The sequence below is a fragment of the Triturus cristatus genome, chromosome 2_1 (genome assembly GCF_964204655.1).
Source record: "Triturus cristatus chromosome 2_1, aTriCri1.1, whole genome shotgun sequence".
Lineage (NCBI taxonomy): Eukaryota > Metazoa > Chordata > Amphibia > Caudata > Salamandridae > Triturus > Triturus cristatus.
This window is the reverse complement of record NC_140581.1, coordinates 100919563-100939294: the sequence shown is the minus strand read 5'-3', so window position 1 is coordinate 100939294 and position 19732 is coordinate 100919563.

Sequence of the window (19732 nt, the reverse complement as noted above, 5' to 3'; positions counted from 1 at the left end):
GATTAAAAGTTTTTTATGTGTGCACTAAATAAAATATATCATCATATGTGCTTTTGTTTGATGGGCGCTTGTCTCTGTAGTTGTATGCATTGTTTGCAGTTCAAAACATGGAAATTGCTTAGGCTGGGGTCCTAGGTTTTCAATAATGACTGAGTGGGGGTCCCCGGACTCCATTAATGATTCATTGGGGGTCCACTGATTCCAGCAATGATTAAGTGGGGGTCTTTAGAAGTCAAAATTTTAAGAATCACTGCTAGAGACAAACTACAATTTTTGTAAAATATTAAATAGAAAGACAGCTTAAATTAATGTTCTTTGAAGTAATAAATAAACTATTCCTAATCTATCCAAAAGAAAGGAAAATCGCACGTTTTCAAATGCAATATATATTTTTTGCGAAAATTACATACATTACTTGATTGCCTTGTATGCTGTCTTGGGTGCTTATCTGGGTGAGTACGTTTGTGTTGTTGGCTGTGTTAGTACAAAGATCACACAATGTACTGACCTGTAAAATTATGCACAAGCGCACACAAGCATTTTTTGCACCATCAGCGTGCAATGCTTTGTAAATATCACGCTGTGCTGCAGACTTTCGCACTGCATTGTGTGGCGTGATTTTAAATAAGATTATGAAACCTGGTTCATAAATGTTAAGAGCATTCGCATTGCTCACAGTAATTTCACTAAAAGTGTCTCTTGAAAAGTGACTAACAAAATAGTCTTAGATAATTAGAAAACATAGGCTGTATATAATTTAGATGTTCAGAGAATCGCAGGCCTTATGTATTCGACAGCATATGCTATTAAATGAAAGTATATCTATAAAAGAATTGAGTGGGTTTGCATACCCGCTTTTTCTTATGCCGCAAATTACTGATGTTTTCGTTGTCCAAAGGTGATAAGGCGCCTCAAGTTATACTAGCAAGTTTGATGTGATGATATTTGTTTGCTAAAGTTATTTAGAGGGATGCTTACATCCTGACGGTAAAGAAAACTTCTACTTATTTGTGTGCGCGTTTTAAGTTGTAATGTGATGGAAAGTCCTTGCTAAAGAGACAGAGGGGACTATTATGCGGTGTATCCTGCTTTATTTACACATATCAGCCAGAGTGAAAACACAACCCTGCCCAGCATGCATTGCAGAAGACTCAAAGAGGATGAGCGTGGATCCCCACAAACACAATGTTTGGCTTCAGCTTGCAAGTTCTCTTTCTACATGTGAAGAATCTCCAGGAATGAAGAACAGGAACTCTGAACCTCAATAAAAGTCCCAAACTGGGTGGTATGGAACTCCAGGCGCTATATATGCATCCTGGTGCTCAAGGAGATGGCGAGGTTGATAAAGATGAACATGTAGAGAATCCAAGCATGTGTAGCCATAGGAAATGAGATAGGCAAGGGTAAGACAGCTCATAGAAATGTACATTTAAAAGAGCAAAATAGGGTAATATTAGGTCCCATGTCTTTAATAACAAGCATTTACAATGCAATAGGTCTTGCATTTGCAAGAGTTTAGGCTATTGGCACTGTAAATGACAATGCCTTTTATTTAGCTGTTTTGATAATTAACACATAAATAAAAGACATTGTCATTTACAATGCCAATAGCTCAAACTCGAGACCTGTTTCCTTGCACAGAAGCGGCCGCCATTGTCCCGGGCTGCTTGAAAAGTGAAAGCGCGCATGGAGCGCTGAATTTTGCAGGAAAATACGTTGTGCCTCCAGTAGGAGAAACTCATTAAAGAAAATAGTGCTTACATACTAAACAAGACATACCGTGTAATAACAGAAGTAAAAGGGCCAGTCCTCATGGGGGATTAAAAATGAAGACAAGGCGGTACTAAGGAGGGACTAACAAGCTTATTAACGAATCATAAACCAGCATTTAAAAAGGACAATGGGAGGAGGAGCCTAGCGCGCAACCAAGATAACCGCGTAGGTGCGAGGCTCCCGAGGACCTCCGCAACCTCCCACGACTATCCTGAATTTATCCTGTCTCGGATGAGGGGAATGTGTTGGTGAGCCTGAGCTGAGGTGGCACCCGTTTCCCGTTGTCAAATCGGACCTCGGACACCGGAGTGAGCACCGATTGAAGTCTGCGGCCTTCTCCTTGCCAGACCCCGGATTTGCGCTGAGGGGTGACCCAGTGACAAAGTGAACAACAGCGGCGGGCCGGGCCTGGCGAGTCGCGCACCCCGCGCTTTCGCTTTTGCTTTCGCACCCCCTTGCAATCACTGCAGGGTTGGGTCGCGGGGCTCCTTGTGTTGGTGTGGTCTCGCTGGGAGACTTGGCCTGCCCGCCGGCTGTGACCCACCCCGCCGATCGGGGGTGGCCCCCCCCGGAGCTTGTGGCCCTGATTGCCTGCCCTTCACGACGTGACTGGTGCGACCGGGAGACTAGTGGCCATGGCCACCAAACAAGATGGAGACCGGGCAAAGACCAAGCCGACCCGGCGTGGCACCACCCATCAGGCCAACAGTATGGACCGCTATACCCTCCAGAAGGGATCTCCCGGCGGACCGCACAAATCCCCTGAGGACCCTCCTGATGCCCCGGACCTGCCCACGGATCTGACTCTGCGGGATGTCATGGGCGCCATTGCCGAGATGAAGGCCTCGGTAGGCCAGCGGTTCGACACACTGGCACAGAAGATCGACTCGGTCCTCGTGGATGTTGGCCTGGTGAGGGCCGATCTTTCCAAGACCAACGACCGAGTTGATTCTTTGGCCCACACCGCATCGGGCCTTACTACTGATGTGGCGGCGCTACAAACAGAGGTGCGCCGGCTTAGTCAGGCGAGCACGCTTATGAATCGGCGCCTGGAGGACTCCGAGAGTCGGGCCCGGAGAAACAACATCCGCATCATCGGAGTACCCGAGGGACGGGAGGAAGCGGCGGCGGACCTATTTCTGGAGGACCTGATCGCTACCCATCTCCAGCCACGGGGGCTGAGTAAATTCTTCGCGGTGGAGCGGGCCCACAGGGTTCCCGGGGGAAGGCCGAAGGTCGGAGCCCCTCCGCGGCCCCTCATTGCCCGGATTTTCAACTTTCGGGACAGAGACGCTATCCTCCAAGCCTCCAGACTGTTGGGGCCGGTTAAGCTTGACAACATGGAGGTGAACTTTTATCCGGATTTCACCCCAGCGGTCCAGAAGCAGAGACTCTGATGGCCGCGTAGGTGCGAGGCTCCCGAGGACCTCCGCAACCTCCCACGACTATCCTGAATTTATCCTGTCTCGGATGAGGGGAATGTGTTGGTGAGCCTGAGCTGAGGTGGCACCCGTTTCCCGTTGTCAAATCGGACCTCGGACACCGGAGTGAGCACCGATTGAAGTCTGCAGCCTTCTCCTTGCCAGACCCCGGATTTGCGCTGAGGGGTGACCCAGTGACAAAGTGAACAACAGCGGTGGGCCGGGCCTGGCGAGTCGCGCACCCCGCGCTTTCGCTTTTGCTTTCGCACCCCCTTGCAATCACTGCAGGGTTGGGTCGCGGGGCTCCTTGTGTTGGTGTGGTCTCGCTGGGAGACTTGGCCTGCCCGCCGGCTGTGACCCACCCCGCCGATCGGGGGTGGCCCCCCCCGGAGCTTGTGGCCCTGATTGCCTGCCCTTCACGACGTGACTGGTGCGACCGGGAGACTAGTGGCCATGGCCACCAAACAAGATGGAGACCGGGCAAAGACCAAGCCGACCCGGCGTGGCACCACCCATCAGGCCAACAGTATGGACCGCTATACCCTCCAGAAGGGATCTCCCGGCGGACCGCACAAATCCCCTGAGGACCCTCCTGATGCCCCGGACCTGCCCACGGATCTGACTCTGCGGGATGTCATGGGCGCCATTGCCGAGATGAAGGCCTCGGTAGGCCAGCGGTTCGACACACTGGCACAGAAGATCGACTCGGTCCTCGTGGATGTTGGCCTGGTGAGGGCCGATCTTTCCAAGACCAACAACCGAGTTGATTCTTTGGCCCACACCGCATCGGGCCTTACTACTGATGTGGCGGCGCTACAAACAGAGGTGCGCCGGCTTAGTCAGGCGAGCACGCTTATGAATCGGCGCCTGGAGGACTCCGAGAGTCGGGCCCGGAGAAACAACATCCGCATCATCGGAGTACCCGAGGGACGGGAGGAAGCGGCGGCGGACCTATTTGTGGAGGACCTGATCGCTACCCATCTCCAGCCACGGGGGCTGAGTAAATTCTTCGCGGTGGAGCGGGCCCACAGGGTTCCCGGGGGAAGGCCGAAGGTCGGAGCCCCTCCGCGGCCCCTCATTGCCCGGATTTTCAACTTTCGGGACAGAGACGCTATCCTCCAAGCCTCCAGACTGTTGGGGCCGGTTAAGCTTGACAACATGGAGGTGAACTTTTATCCGGATTTCACCCCAGCGGTCCAGAAGCAGAGACTGAGCTTCCAGGGCGTCAAGCGCCGTCTTCGGGACTTGAACCTTAAATACGCAATGCTCTTCCCAGCCAAGCTGCGAGTGGAGGTAGAGGGTCGCACGCACTTTTTTGATCGCCCCGAAGCGGACGGAGACTGGCTGGACACTCTGTCTGGGGATCGTGATCTGGGGGGCGGGGGGGGGGGCGGCGGGGGGAGACGGCACACTGGATCGGGACTGAGGGGGTGATGTTGGGCTTCACTCTGGACAAAAATGTTGCCACTCTCGATTAAGCATCTGTCTGTATAATTTTCCCTCCTATGGAGGTTGTGTGGGGTGTCTTGGGGGTTCTCCCTCCTCCTCTAGGGGGCTTAGCTAGTTTTTATTATATATATGGGGCGACAGGCACACTGCACGTTGGGGGGGCTGTTCGGGCTCATGCAGGGGTGCAGGGAGGGGGGAGTTTTGTTGGGGTGGGTGGGTAGGGATGGGGGGGTGTTGTTCGTTTTCACCACAAGGCAAAAGCATCATTGTGCTAGCTCTATAGTGCTCTCGGGGGGACGAATGGTGGCTCTTGTCTATGATGGGGGGTAGGGAACTAACTCTTTTGTCCTGGAACGTGAATGGACTAGGGGACAGGATTAAACGTGGGGTGGTCCTGCAGTTCTTGAAGCGAATCTCGCCCGATGTAGTTTTTCTGCAGGAGACACACCTCATTGGCAACTCCTTCTGCGCCATGAATCGGCGTGGCTATCGCCTAGTGGCCCATTCGGGCTTTACGTCTGGCTCAAGGGGTGTGGGCATCATGGTTAAGAACTCGCTTCCGCTGGAGATTGATGAGGTGCTCCATGACGATAGGGGACGTTACGCGGTCTTGGTGGGAAGGATGGAGGGCAAAGTGGTGGTTTTTGTGTCAGTATACGTCCCACCGGGGCTACAGTCGACTACCTTTGCGGACCTGGGGCGCCTCCTCCTTGGCCTTCCGGGGGGGATTCTGGTGGTGGTGGGGGATTTCAATGCGGTGGTTTCCGGGACTGTGGATCGTCACCCCCCTAGGGACCTCCCCCGGGCCCAAGCGTGGCTCTCTGGTCTATTGGACACTTTGGGATTGGTGGATTGCTGGCGTTTAAAACATCCCACGCAGTCACAGTATACCTTCCATTCGGGGGCCCATGGTAGTCTCTCACGACTAGATTATGTCCTGGTCCCGGCGGCCTATGTTGGGAGGGTGGGAGAGGTGCGCCATTTGGCACGGGGTATCTCGGACCATTCCCCGCTCCTGTTACACCTGGACCTTTTTCCGAGGGGTGAGGGTAGGGTGGTCCCGATCAATCCCTGGTACTTGCGCGACCCCACTATTCGCGCTGAATTGATTAAATCCCTCCAGCGCTACTTTGACGAGAATGTGGGGTCCGTGCCTTCGGCTGTCTCACTGTGGGAGGCATTCAAGACAGTACTACGAGGAGAGGCCCTGTCCCTCATTTCCCACACCCGGAGGCGCGAGCGGGAGGAGGTGACCCGGGTGGAAGCTGAGATAGCCGAGTTGGAGGGTAATCTAGAAAGTGGGGTGACGGATGCCGTATTGCATGTCCTCCAACTCAAGCAAGCGGCCTATAGGGCCCTCGTCACGGAGGCAGCCAGGGGCCTCAGTAGAGAGCAACAGGGGAGATTGTATGATGTGGGTGATAAGGCTGGTAAATTGATTGCGTGGCTGGACAAAAAGGAGAGAGCGAGTCGTGTAGTCCCGCTGATTGAGAAAACAAACGGTGTGTGAGTTACTGAGCCGGAAGAAATTGTCTCCTGCTTCGCGGACTATTTCCGTGGGGTGTATTCCCCGGTGTCTTCCTGCTCTGAAGAGGATTCCCGTACCCTGCTCAGGGATATCGCGCTGCCTTCCCTTTCGGAGGAGGACAGAGTGTCGTTGGACGCCGCTCCAACCTCCGACGAAATCGCCCTCGCCATACGTTCGGTCGCTTCCGGCAAGGCCATGGGTCCTAATGGTCTCCCCATCGAGTTGTACAAATTGAGACCGGATACGCTGGCACCACATCTCCGATCGATGTTCCTGGAGGCCCATTCGGTGGGCTCCCTCCCGCTGGACCAGCGTCTGGCTACAATCGTGGTTATCCACAAGGAGGGGAGACCTCGGGACCAGGTTACATCCTATCGGCCCATTTCGCTACTGAACGCGGAGCCTAAAATTCTCGCCAAGGTCCTGGCCAATCGGCTGGTCGGCGTGGTGGGCGAACTGGTTCACCAGGATCAGTCCGGCTTTATTCCCCATCGTAACACAGCTCTTAACTTGCGGCATTTGCATGGGGTGCTTGCACGTGTTCAGTACATACGGGAGCCGGCCATTTTGGCATCCCTGGACGCCACCATGGCGTTTGATATGCTTGAATGGCCATACATCTGGGCGATGCTTGCGAAGTTTGGCTTTGGCGCAGGGTTCATCAGTTGGGTCAAATTGCTGTATTCGGGCCCATTGGCGCAGGTGGTGGTGAACGGTAGAGTATCGGCTCCGTTTGAGCTGGGCCGGGGCACGCGGCAGGGCTGCCCCTTATCGCCGCTCCTTTTTGCGCTTGCCTTGGAGCCCCTGGCAGAGTGGCTGCGGTGGGAGCCTTCCATCCGTGGTCTCCGTTGGACCCCCGAGCATGAGGACCGCGTATCCCTATACGCCGATGACATCCTCTTGTACCTAGCTTCCCCACGTAACTCACTTACATTACTGGTTGATGTTTTGCATTCATTTGGTCGTAACTCCGGCCTTGTCATCAACTGGGCTAAATCGTGCGTGTATGTTCTCTCTGGGGAGGCGCCCATTCTCCCGCGGGGCTGTCCGATCCAGATCGCCCCGCAGGGATTTCGGTACCTGGGTGTCTTCATTACTCTGGACCCGGAGGCCCGGTATGATCGGAACTTGCTTCCCCTCCTCCAGCGCCTGAAGGAAGATGTCACGCGCTGGCGGCGCTTGCCGCTCTCACCGCTCGGCCGGGCGGCATTGTTTAAGATGATGTCTCTGCCGCGCTTCCTCTACGCTTTGCAGAATACTATGGACCCCGTCCCAGCGCGCTACTTCCGTGAGGTGGAGAGTTTGCAGCGCCGCCTGTTCTGGGACGGGAGGCCGCGTATCGCCCTGGCGAAGCTGACGCTCCCATGGTATGACGGCGGGATTGCCCTCCCGGATATCAAACGATACTATTGGGCCTCCCAGCTGGCTGCGATTAATCACGGCCTGTATGGGCCCGCTTTAAACCCGGCATTCGAAATGGATAAGATGCTACTCCCGGGTGGGGACTATAATCGAGCGCTCTACTCCAGCACGCCCGACGCTCGGCTGACTGGCCCCACGCGTGTCATGGTGCGAGTGTGGCACGCGGCTAATGTGGCGATGGGGTGGAAGGATCGTCTGACCCGGGCGTCACCACTATACGCGTCCGAGCAGTTGGGCTCCCTGTGGACCTCGAAGGGCTTCGAGAAGTGGGACATGATAGGCATTAGCAAGGTGGGGGATCTCTGGACGAGGGGAGGATTTAAAACGTTCGAGATACTGCAGACGGAGTTCCACTTGCATGGCAGGGAGTACTTTCGGTATTTGCAGATCCGTCATGCACTGGGCTTCATCTTCCCGGACGTTGCATCCATCCCGGAGTGTTCCCCCCTTGAGGATAGAGTGCTGGATGGACACGTTCCGGACAGCACGATCTCACTGATCTACAAAAAACTGATCAATGACCGCACGGGATTGCTGACTGCCCTTCGTGAGACTTGGGTTGCCGATGGACTGGAGCTGGACGACGAGGACTGGACCCTTGCGGTGGCCTCCCCGAAAGAGGTGGCCATACCGGCCCGCCTTCGCTTCGTCCAGCTCAAGATACTCCACAGAGTCTACATGACGGGGCCGAGGCTTCTGCGTATGGGCTATGCTGTGGACGGGTTGTGTAAGCGTGGGTGTGGCGCTTTGGGGACCTTTCTGCATATATTGTGGGAATGCCCGGAGGTGGAGCGATTCTGGCGTGGTGTGCATGAGGTCCTGCGTGTGGTTACGCATGTGGTGCTGCTACCCGAAGCGAGGAGATGCCTGTTGAATGTGTGGGAACCTACCGACTACTCGGCGCCACAGACGTGGTGGGTGACTCTGGGATATATGGTGGCCAAGCGTGATATTGCTCAACTGTGGGGATCTCAGAGGTCCCCGACTGTCTCGGCCTGAAAGGAGCATATGGATTGGTGCATGTTTCGGGAAAAGGTGGTGTATGTTGCAAGAGGTAAGCCTGGGACATGGGTGAAAGTCTGGGGCCCCTGGAACGCCTACCGCGGGGGAATCTGTACTCCACCGTTATTGCCCGATCCGTCGCCTGCCCCATCCCCGTAGCCGACCCATCTTCCCTGTTCCGGGCATTGAGTTTTACCCAGCCCTAATCCTGATCTCTTCCCCTTCTTGATACTCCTATGGATTGGTAGGGTCCCCCTCTCAGGGGAGCACATGCTGCTATTTCTGATGGTAGATTGCCTTGTGGTTTTTGTTTTTTCTGGTTGTTATTTCAGTTTAAAATGAAACCGTACAGTGGGGTCAGGATGGTGTGGCTATCAACGCTGCTAACTCCTGTGCATCTTCCTTAGCCGCAACGCGCGCTCTACAATGTGTATCATATGCTCCTTTTGTTTACTAGCGGCCGGCCGGAAGGTTGTAGGTCCATCTTTGTATATTTTTTGAGTTTTGTAAGAAACGGTTTCAAAAAAAAAAAAAAAAAAAAAAAAGGACAATGACACAAGCCAATGAAAAATATGGGTGAAGAGTGGGCGGAGCATCAAGTCCATACTCTTATACAGCCTGCCTCGCAGAGCAGCGCATGCGCTGCGCAGGCTCGACCTAAAAATCGGGGTTTCTGTCACCGGAACTAAACAAATATACATTTCCCAACATGCTTGTACAATGCATATTCACAGTACTCAAAGAGGAGCGAGGAACATGTTGGCAACAAAACTCTGGAAGCCAGATCAAGCTTCAACTTTAATAATGCCCTCTAATAGAACCCTTACCCAGAGAGCTTTTGAAGCCATAGCCACTCTTCCTTAAGGGGTCCTAAAAACGGAAATCAATACTTGCCAAATTTGTGATCCGTTTCACTCATATAGTTAGAGTGGGGAAGGAAGGGGGCGTGGTCACGGCGCCGACCAAGATGGCCGCCTAAAGAGTCTGCTCCGCTACACCGGGACGTATTTTGGACCCGCGGATGCGTATCTCCTAAGCGCCGAAGTTTCAAAATGCCCGCATCATGAACCGGAACAGCTGCTGTCCTCGGTGAGCCTTTTTGGAGCTTCAAGCGCGTCGCGCTGGCTGATTTAAGTCTATGCTCCGCTCTCTTCATGACGGCCGCCATTTTAGGCGCGCGCGTCTTTCTCTGAGGAGATTTCAACGCTGCTGTGTTCTGTTCTTTGGACGCTGACCTCGATGTTGCCGATTTTTGCTTCCTCTTTGGATATTTCATGGACTTTCTGCGCATACTCTGAGATTATGGAGGTTTACTCCCCATTCTGCCTGCTCTGTAATTTCTCTTCAGGATCTCTGCCATTATGAATGAGCGTCTCCCCATATGTTGACATGTTGGCATGTTCGATTCTTTTATATCACCTTTTTTGAGAATCTCTTGACCACAACATGCCCATTTTGTGTGTACTTTTTTCTTCAATTTGATAGACTCTTTATTGCCTGCAATTTGATTTCATTCCTTTCTGATATTACTTATGTTGGATGCTTATTGCTACCCGCAGGGGTGCGTCCCTTTTAATGCTGGTTTAATGCTGATCCTTGCTTTTGACCCCTTGGAACACCCTTTTTTATTGTGTTCTTCGTGCATCCTAAAATAGTGCCCATCAACATTTCCAACTGTTTTTTCAGCAGCAATTTCTCGTCACACGCTGCCTTCACTGAGACCTGACTGTTTCCTATGGGCAAATTGCGCAAACCAAAGTTTGTTTCTATTTCCTCAAAAGGTGCTCCTGCGCCAATGCCCTCAGGCTCCTCGACATCAGACTCGTCTTCTATTTCAGGTGAAATGGCGGGTGTTATGCCTCATCGCTCTTCCTCGACGTCATCCACTTCAAACAGGTCCTCTCCGCCTAATGCTTCATCCATACGTTTGAAACAAGGCCCTCCTTCTCCGGATAAATCACCATCTCCTATTTCTATGGAGCTACTTTTGGAGGAGATACGCGCTTTGCGCCCGTTCGTTGAGGAAACCAATAGTAAGATGCAGTTTCTTGAGGAGAAATGGTCTTCTATGGACAATCGAGTAACATCTGTGGAGCAGCACTTGCCGGAGATACAGGTTAACTCCCAACGCATCTCTTCCTTGGAGAAAACAGTTTGTTCCCTTCAACAACATACTGAGGATTTAGAAAATAGAAATCGAAGAAACAACCTGCGTATTTATGGTTTGCCGGAATCTTTGGAGGGGGAGGACCCTGTATCATTCTTCACTTCCTTCCTTCCAAAACTTTTGGACATGCCTCTTACTACTTCTCTCAGTATCCAAAGGGCTCACAGACTTGGTCCTCGTTCCTCTGCCTCGGCCAAACCAAGAGGAGTCATCATTCTCTTTTTGAAATTTACAGATCTTCTTTCAGTATTATCTGCGGCCCGATCTAAACGTCAACTTTCTTGATTGGGTTAGAGGGTGTTTCTCTCTCAAGATGTCTCCAACGCTACTGCGTCTAGAAGGAAGGTGTTTTTGAATCTTCGTCCCCCTCTGCGCTCTCTTGGGGCCCGTTATGACCTGTTCCATCCATGTATTTTCAAGGTCACGCACCAGAACCAGACTTGGACTTTCCAGGAGCCTGGGGAACTTAAGAACTTCATTCATATTCAAACTAACAGTGGCATGGACACTTCTACCTCTTCCAATGGTTGATCTGCTAATCTTCTTTTTTCTTACAGGTTTTTTTTTGTTTTTATAGAAGGTTTACGCTCCTTTCTTCTTTGTTTTATTGCAGTTGTTTTATTGCAGTTGTGATTTTGGTGTACTTTTTGTAGCCTCTTCTTTTTTCCTCTATTGTTTTATATTCTTCTTTAGAGATTACAATTTTTTTTTATTTTTTTTTTTATTATTATTGATATTTATCTCTTCATACTGTTTTTTGACTTGTTGTGTATTACATTATCTTCTCTCCTGGTTTTAATCTTCCTTTTTGCTTTCCATATAGATTGGTTGGTGTTTCTCCTTTCTATCCATCTGATTCCCCTACTATTCTCCCTCGTCCTGGTGCGCTCCGGACTCCCTCTTTTGGAAGGCTTGTCTTGTTGAGTGTCGCCATTGCCCCGACGTTCACATTCATGTTCCCCTCAGGTATGTCTCTTTCAGTCATCCTTTTTGGATATGTACTGTCTCTCCTTGTCTCTCTTACTTTCTCTCCTCCCCCTCTGAGGTTCCGTATGAGACGGGACGGCACTTTTTGAGTGATGACGAATATGGATGAGTTTGGTATCCCCGAACCGCAAATGACGAGTATAGTGGGTGTACGCAGTTTCGCTATGCAGCCACGTATGGTTCGTTTCATTTTTGGGTTTGTTCACCCGAACCCTCGGGTTCCATTTTAGATACAGCATCCATTTTGTTTCTTGCCCTCAGGTAGCCAGCGAACGGGCTTTTTGTCCGCTTCGTGACCCTGGGACTTTCAAGCTTGCACGAAGGACACGTGTTTCTTTGAGGTGACTTTTACGATGAGGGAAATGACACGAGTAAGGCAGATGGCCCCGCTCAAGGCTCATCTCGCCGCTCCGGTCTATTGTTTCAGTCACGCATACATTAGACACGAGGTCTTTGACCCTTCTATCGAGTTTCCTTTATTGCCCCTGACACTCTTTTCTAACCTTTTGTGTATTCTTGTCCTTTCCTTGCATCTGTCTTTCGTCCTTCCTCTTAATGTGTTTATGGTTAGGATGGAATGTGTTTATTGCGGAGGGAATATGTTTTTACAGTTGAGAACCGGCAAGACTGTTGTAATTATGTTCCGGCCTCCTGAAACATGAACACGACCCTTTTGAAGTTTATTGTGGGAACTGAGTTGTAACCTTTGTTCACCATACTGTGCTATGGCAAAAACTTGTATAAAAGGAGCGATCCACTTCTACGAATTTGAAGCAGTCTCCGAGAACCTACACGTTGTGTACTTCTTGTGACCTCTGTATCCCTGCAGTAAATAAACGCTGATCTCTGACGTCGCTGGAAGTGTCCCGTGTCTCTGTGTTTGGTACGCCAGAACAGGTAACCCACGAAGGTTTCAGGTGTTGTTCCCTGGCACCGCTGGGTCTTAAGAATAACCCAGTCCTTCAGTTGGCGCCCAACGTGGGGCGACATCAACGGTACCGGTCCAAAGCCCGACGATCGTGAGGAACTTCGTGTGAAATCGCCGAGGGAAGGTGCACCCCGCTTCATCGATCCAGTTGTCGAAATAAGTGGCCCGACGCCTCTTCCCGCGAAGATCCCCGCCTCCTGACGGCTGCGACGGACCGATGCCCTGACTGTCGACCTGTTTTGGCGCCTGGCGTAGTCCTTTGTACGGCGAGACGATAGACGGGCCTTCCTGGTGACGCCATTGTTCTCTCAGTTAAGTATTTGTGGGTCGCTCCCAGTGTTGCTTTGTTGTTTGCATGGTTCCATAGCATTCGTGGTTCTTAGTTGTTGGGTTTTATTTGACGATTGCAATTGCCAAAAACCGAGGGTCTTGCAATTTTTTTGCGAGGACATCGTAACTCGATAGCCCTTGAAGTTTGTATACTCGGTTAGTGTGCACGATGCCTGGCCGTAGTACTTTGTTTGGGTTTCTCAAATGTTGCAGCATGGATTCCCGGCTGGAGGATTCATGTCCGATACCTCCGGTTGGAACTCCAATTTACGAGTTCTATAGTCGTCATGGCGTGGGTCCTATCGTATATAATGAATATTGGGTCCGCTACACTAAAAATGATGGCGTCCTTAGTTGGCCATCTCATGGTAGTTTCGAGACTACCGTTTTAGATAATTTGGAAGCTAAATTATTTAAGAAGAAAGCTCGGCCGGCCATGTTTGATTCCTTCCGGTTATGGCGGAAAGAGGCCAAGCAGAAAGAAATCAAACAGAATAAGAAAAATAAAAGAGAAGGTGTTATCACGGTGATGCGCAATGCAGAACAATATCAGTTAGACAAAGATGAGAAAGAGCAGGAAGTTAGTGCTCGGCTTCACCATATGGCAGTGGATAAATGTTATCCGGTGCTACCTTCTAATATTGACAAGACAGGTGAAGAAGCGGTGGAGGATTCGCTCTTGTCTTATCTGATGAAATCACCACCTCCCTATGCTCCCGATGTTATGGGTCCCGTTCGTCCACCTCTTCCTCAACCCGCTGTTTTGGCGGCTGCTGGTCAGCCCGCCGTTCCTCCCGTACTCCCGAATCCCCTTGGGCCACAGATCGTACATCCTCTTGTTCCGGTTTCTCTCCCTGCTGCGCCTTTCCAAGTCCCTCCTCAGCCTGTCATTCCTGTTGTTCCTGCTGCTGCGTCTACTTCCACTGTTTCCACCCCTATTGTTGCTACGCCTGCATCTTCTTCCTCTTCTCCTTCTGTTCGTAGTCGTCTCATGACTGCTGTTGCTTCTCTTTATTCTCCGCTTTTTGGGCCGATACTTGGCTCGACTCTTTCAGATGTCGCTCAAAGACGCAGTCAGCTTCCTGATGGTAGAGAACGTGAATCGTTGGTGAAAACGGCACGTAGATGGATTCGTAACCCTGTTAAATACACCCCGCGTGTAGTGTTTGAAACGTTTTCTCAGTTTAATGTGCCCACGCAGCGATTTGTGTTCGAAGAATTGTGTAAGTCATTGAAAGAGGAGTGGGACGATGATATAGCTGATGATATACCACCTGAGGTTTCCGAGCTACAGCTTCGGTTTGCCACGGGGGTAATCGTGGGTGACAAAGTTCGAGAGGCCCTAGAACGCTTGTTATCCTTTCGATGTACGGTGCAACCTCGTGCGTTGTTTAAGGACGCGACTGCGGAATGGATGGCACAACCTGGTCAATATCCCATGCGGGAAGTTCCCCCGGTATGGATGCCAGGTGATCCGGCTGCTAACCCTCCTGTCCCAGGCCATTTCCAGAGAGTGTGGATACACCTCCCTTGGAAACGATCGGAAGTTTTACAAGTGAAGCAATCCTTGCCTGATCCCCGTAAGAATCCTGCGGGTTATTACAAGGAGCTGTCCCAATTGGTGGATGCTACTGTCATGAATCTAGCCGATATTGACATGTTGTTTGGCAATGTGGTGCCTCAGCCGATTTGGGCGAAAATTCGTCACGAGAATCACGTAGCCGAGCTAGGCGGTGACTGGGCTGCCCTTACAGCGGCAGATGGCCGGCAGGTCGGTGGGGCTAAACCTGAACAGATTATTGTGGCTTTGCCTCAGAGGATAATTACCCTCATGAAAACACTTATGCCAGCGATGCGCGTCAATTGGGACAAATTATCAGCGTGCAAACAAAAGAGGGATGAAAGCGTTTCTGATTTCTTTACGAGATTTGAGGAAGCGTTTGTTGATCATAGCGGTCAGGACATGGGTTCTGAGGGTGGTCAGCGGCTGTTCGTTGATAAGTTTGTATCGAACTTGTTGCCCGACCTTAGCAACAAGTTGAAGAATTCTGAGAGTTCGTGGGCGGTTTCTACCACTGCCCAAATATTGGCTACGGCCCAATATTACGAAAATAGAGAAAAGGAGGAAAGTGAGCGCGCAGATAAGAAAACGAAGGATCTTAAAACTAAGGTCTTATTGCAGCAAGCCTATCCTCCGCGTTCGAATTTCGGTGATACACAGCAGCTAAACAGATCACAACCACAGTTCTCCAGATCGCAGACGCGAAATGTTTTGCCCGCACCTCGCTTTGTGCTGGGATATAATCAATGCGCATATTGTCGTGGGGAGGGCCATCTGAAGTTCGATTGTCCGGTTCTCCGTGATAGGACCAATGGTGTGTCGGCTCGAGGAGGACGTAGTGGTCCTCAACAGGCTTCCCGTGGTAGAGGTCGCGGAGTTACCCAGAATCAGGCCGACCGCTTTGCCACGTCTTCGGACTCGCACAATTGTTTCGATCGGCGCGAACCATCGTCCGGTCGGTCTGCACAGTATCATGTGGATGATTGCTATGTTGAGTGTGATGTTGATGCGGATGGTATCTACTAGGACAGCCATGGACAAAGGAAGGGAGAAGTATCAGTTCCGGTTGATCAGAGAGGGCCTTATGTTGCAGTAGCCACTTTGGGCGTTGTTGAGCCTTTTCTGTTGGACACTGGTGCAGCAAAAAGTTCCATCATGCATTCGAAACTCCCTGGCGCGCCTTTGTCTGGCTTAACGAATGTTTCCGTTGGATTCTCTGGCGCCCCCGTTAGCAATCCAGTTTCTAGCCCTTTGCCCCTTACAATTGGGTCTCATGAGCTGGAAGCTCCTTTGATTTTGACTACTGGTTGTGGTGAGAATCTTTTGGGCTTAGATTTGTTGAAAAGGTTACATGCGACTTTGTACTGTTCTCCTACGGGTGTGGAGCTTACGTTGGGTAAAAGCGTGATTTCCCCTATGTATTTATCGATCGACAAGCTCCCGGCGGCATTGAGATCTCTTCCGGACTCCTTGTGGGCGACAGGTCCCAATGACGTGGGCCTGTTGGATATACCACCTTATGTTGTCCAACTGAAAGTTGGTGCGCGTTTGCCACGTATACCTCAGTATCGTATTTCCCTTGATGGTGAAAGAGCATTGTTAGCGATCATTTACGATCTGATCGGTAAAGATGTTATTGAGGAGACACGGGGTAATGTGTGCAATAGTCCCGTGTTGCCTATTCTGAAACGAACGGATCCCTCCAAACCTCCTGTGTACCGTCTAGTTATTGACTTACGGGAGGTGAATAAAGTCGTTGTTCCGCAGCTTCCTGTGGTGCCAGACATTACAGCTTTACTGACTCTGATTCCAGCCACTGCATCATGGTTCTCGGTGATCGATCTGAAGAATGCGTTCTTTAGCATTCCGATTGCTGAGGAAAGCAGAGATTTGTTCGGTTTCTCATTAGGTGGTCGCAGCTTCAGATTCAAGCGCGCACCACAGGGCTACTGTGAGAGTCCATCAATTTACAGCCAAGCTCTTAAGAGTCAACTTGATGCGTTTGTGTTACCGGCTGGTGCAGCCTTGATTCAGTACGTTGATGATCTATTGGTCGCTGCTGACACTGAACAGCTCTGTAGAGCCGCTACAGTGTCTCTGTTACAGCATCTCTGCGCATTACATCATAAAGTGTCACCTTCCAAACTGCAATATTGTTGTCAAGAAGTTACCTATCTCGGTCACTTATTGTCAAAGGCGGGAAGAAGGTTGACCCCTGAACGAATTGCAGCAATTGCTCGAATGACTGTGCCAACAACTCAGAGAGATGTGCGTGCCTTTCTAGGTATCACGTCATACTGCAGACAGTGGATTCCGAACTTTTCACTGTTAGCGAAGCCATTGGTAGCTCTCACGTGCAAGGACGTTTCGACTCCTTTGCCTTGGACGGAGGAATGTCAGAAAAGTTTTTCTGAACTACGTGATGCGTTGTGTTCGGCTCCTGTGTTAGGTACTCCTGATTACAGCAAGCCATTCACATTATACGTCCATGAGAGGGACGGTTGTGCGTTGAGTGTTTTAACGCAACAATTTGGTGATAAGCAGCGTCCGTGTGCATATTTTTCCTCGACCTTAGACCCGGTAGCTAGAGCGTTGCCGAGTTGCTTGAGGGCGACAGCGGCAGCTGCGGCGTCTATTCGACAATCCGCAGGTCTGGTCATGGATAATACGCTCATAGTAATGGTTCCGCATGCAGTTGATACGCTCTTGAATCGGACAAAGACTCAACATCTGACGAGTGCAAGGTTGTCTGGGTACGAGCTGACCCTTTTGGCAAGTCATATACAGATCAAACGTTGTAATGTACTAAATCCGGCGACATTGTTGCCGATTAATATGGAATCAGATGATGCGCTGCCACATGATTGTTATTTACGGACTGAGGAAGAAACAAAAGGTCGTGTGGACCTGAAAAACACTCCCTTGGCAGATCCCGATGGTACTTTGTATGTGGATGGTTCTTGCTTCAAATTGCCGAATGGCGATGTGACGACTGCGTATGCTGTGGTGACGTTGAGCACGGTTGTGGAAACTGCGAGATTGAACCAGAATTCCGCGCAAGCGGCAGAGTTAATTGCATTGACAAGAGCGTGTGTTCTGTCGAAAGGAAAGCGAGTGAATGTGTTTACTGACAGTCAGTATGCATTTGGTGTTGCGCATAACTTTGGAAGATTGTGGAGAGAAAGAGGATTTATGACATCGCATGGTACGAAGATCCAACACGGGCATCTCGTGAATGATCTTTTGGATGCACTTACGTTGCCTAAACAAGTGGCGATTGTTAAATGCAGTGCACATCGAAAAGTGACGGATGATGTTAGTCGTGGTAATGCATTTGCGGATGAAATCGCTAAGGAAACGGCTAAGAATATTGCGACTCGAATGTATGTTACGAGTTCAGTAAGGTGGCCGACGGAGACTGGTATGTGTGAAAATACCGTTGAGAGTGTGAAAGCAATTCAGAACGAAGCTACTGAAGCTGAAAAGACCAAGTGGAAAGAAAGTACAGGGAAATTGGATATGCATGGATGTTGGGTTGACCTGACGGAATGTCAGAGGTGGATGTTACCAGATGCGTATGTATTAGCTGTTGTGACGATGGCTCATGGGTTGTCACATATTAGTGCGAAAGGAATATGTAAGTTTTTGTCCCCTGTATGGAGGAATGAGGGTATTGCTAAGTGTGCCGAAAGAGTGGTTAAGAATTGTATGGTGTGTTTGATGCATAATCCCGGAAAAGGCACCCCCACTCCTCCTGGTCATTTTGCTCCTCCTGCTTGTCCCTTTGAGGTTATCCAGCTGGACTTTATCCATATGGAGAGATGCAATAACCTGAAGTATGTTTTGGTTGTGGTTTGCGCGTTCTCCAGATGGATTGAGGCCTATCCTCTTAAGGATAACACTGCCCTGTCCACAGCAAAAATCCTGCTGAAGGAATACTTTCCTCGGTACGGAATGCCACGGATTGTATGGTCGGATAATGGGAGTGAGTTTGTGGGAAGTGTAATGCAGAGTGTGTGTAAGGGCCTGGGAATTCGACAGAAATTCCACAGTGCTAATCATCCTCAGGCAGCGGGTTTGGTTGAAGGGTACAATGGTACCCTGAAGCTGAAACTCGCTAAGGTTCAAGCTACGACTGGTCTGTCATGGCCTGATGCCTTGCCTCTGGCTCTCCTATCGACCAGAGCAACCGTACACTCTCGAGTAGGGCTTAGCCCATATGAGATTGTGTTCGGTCGCCCTGCGAATATTTGGGGAGTCCCGAGGCCTAGGGCTTTTGATAGTCTTGAGTATCCAATGTTAATTGATTACTTGCATGATTTGACCACTAAACTACGGTTAATCCATCAACAGGTCCTTGAAGCTCTACCGGCGCAGACAGAGGGTCCTGGACACCAGCTCCGGCCAGGAGACTGGGTGGTTACCCGAAATTTTGGTCGAAAGCGTAACTTGGAGCCAAGATTCGTCGGACCCTATCAAGTCTTGTTGACGACGAGGACAGCGGTTCGACTGGAGGGTCGGAAAAACTGGGTGCATGCCAGCCACACAAAGAAGGTACCGATCCCCTTACCAACTGACGGTTGGGTGAGGACTGGGATTTCGGCCTCAGAAACTGAGACTCCTTTGCACTTTGTGCCATTTAGTGACGCTCAACTTGTGGAGGAGGATTCGTCACTGCCAGATCCACATGTGGAGTCATCAGTAGTAGGGAACCCAAGGTCTGACTCGTTGTCCACTTCATCGAACACTGTTGCGTCAGCTGAACAATTGTTTGTAGAGCAAACTCGACCTGGAAGAAGTCGATACTTTCTTCGTTCAAGGACTAATAAAAAGTAACAGTACAGTGGTTTTTGACGTTACGAATATTATGAACGATTACATCCTTTCTTTTTGAGTTGTTTGTGCTTTTCCACTGCTAAGAGACTTGTAATAAATTTGAACGTTTTCGTGGAAACCTCGCCATCCGGGTCACCGTAGGGCCGTGCGGGTACTCCTTTCTGTTTAGCAGGTTTCTTACGCTAGGTTGGTTACTTTTGTCGATCTCTGGGAACTCCTGGGGATTGATAATCGCTACTCAGAACGAAGTGCGTCAAGTACGTCACGGACGGTTTGTAGAGGATGGCATTCTCTAAGCTGGTGGTAGAAGAAAGGGTGTTGGCACAGA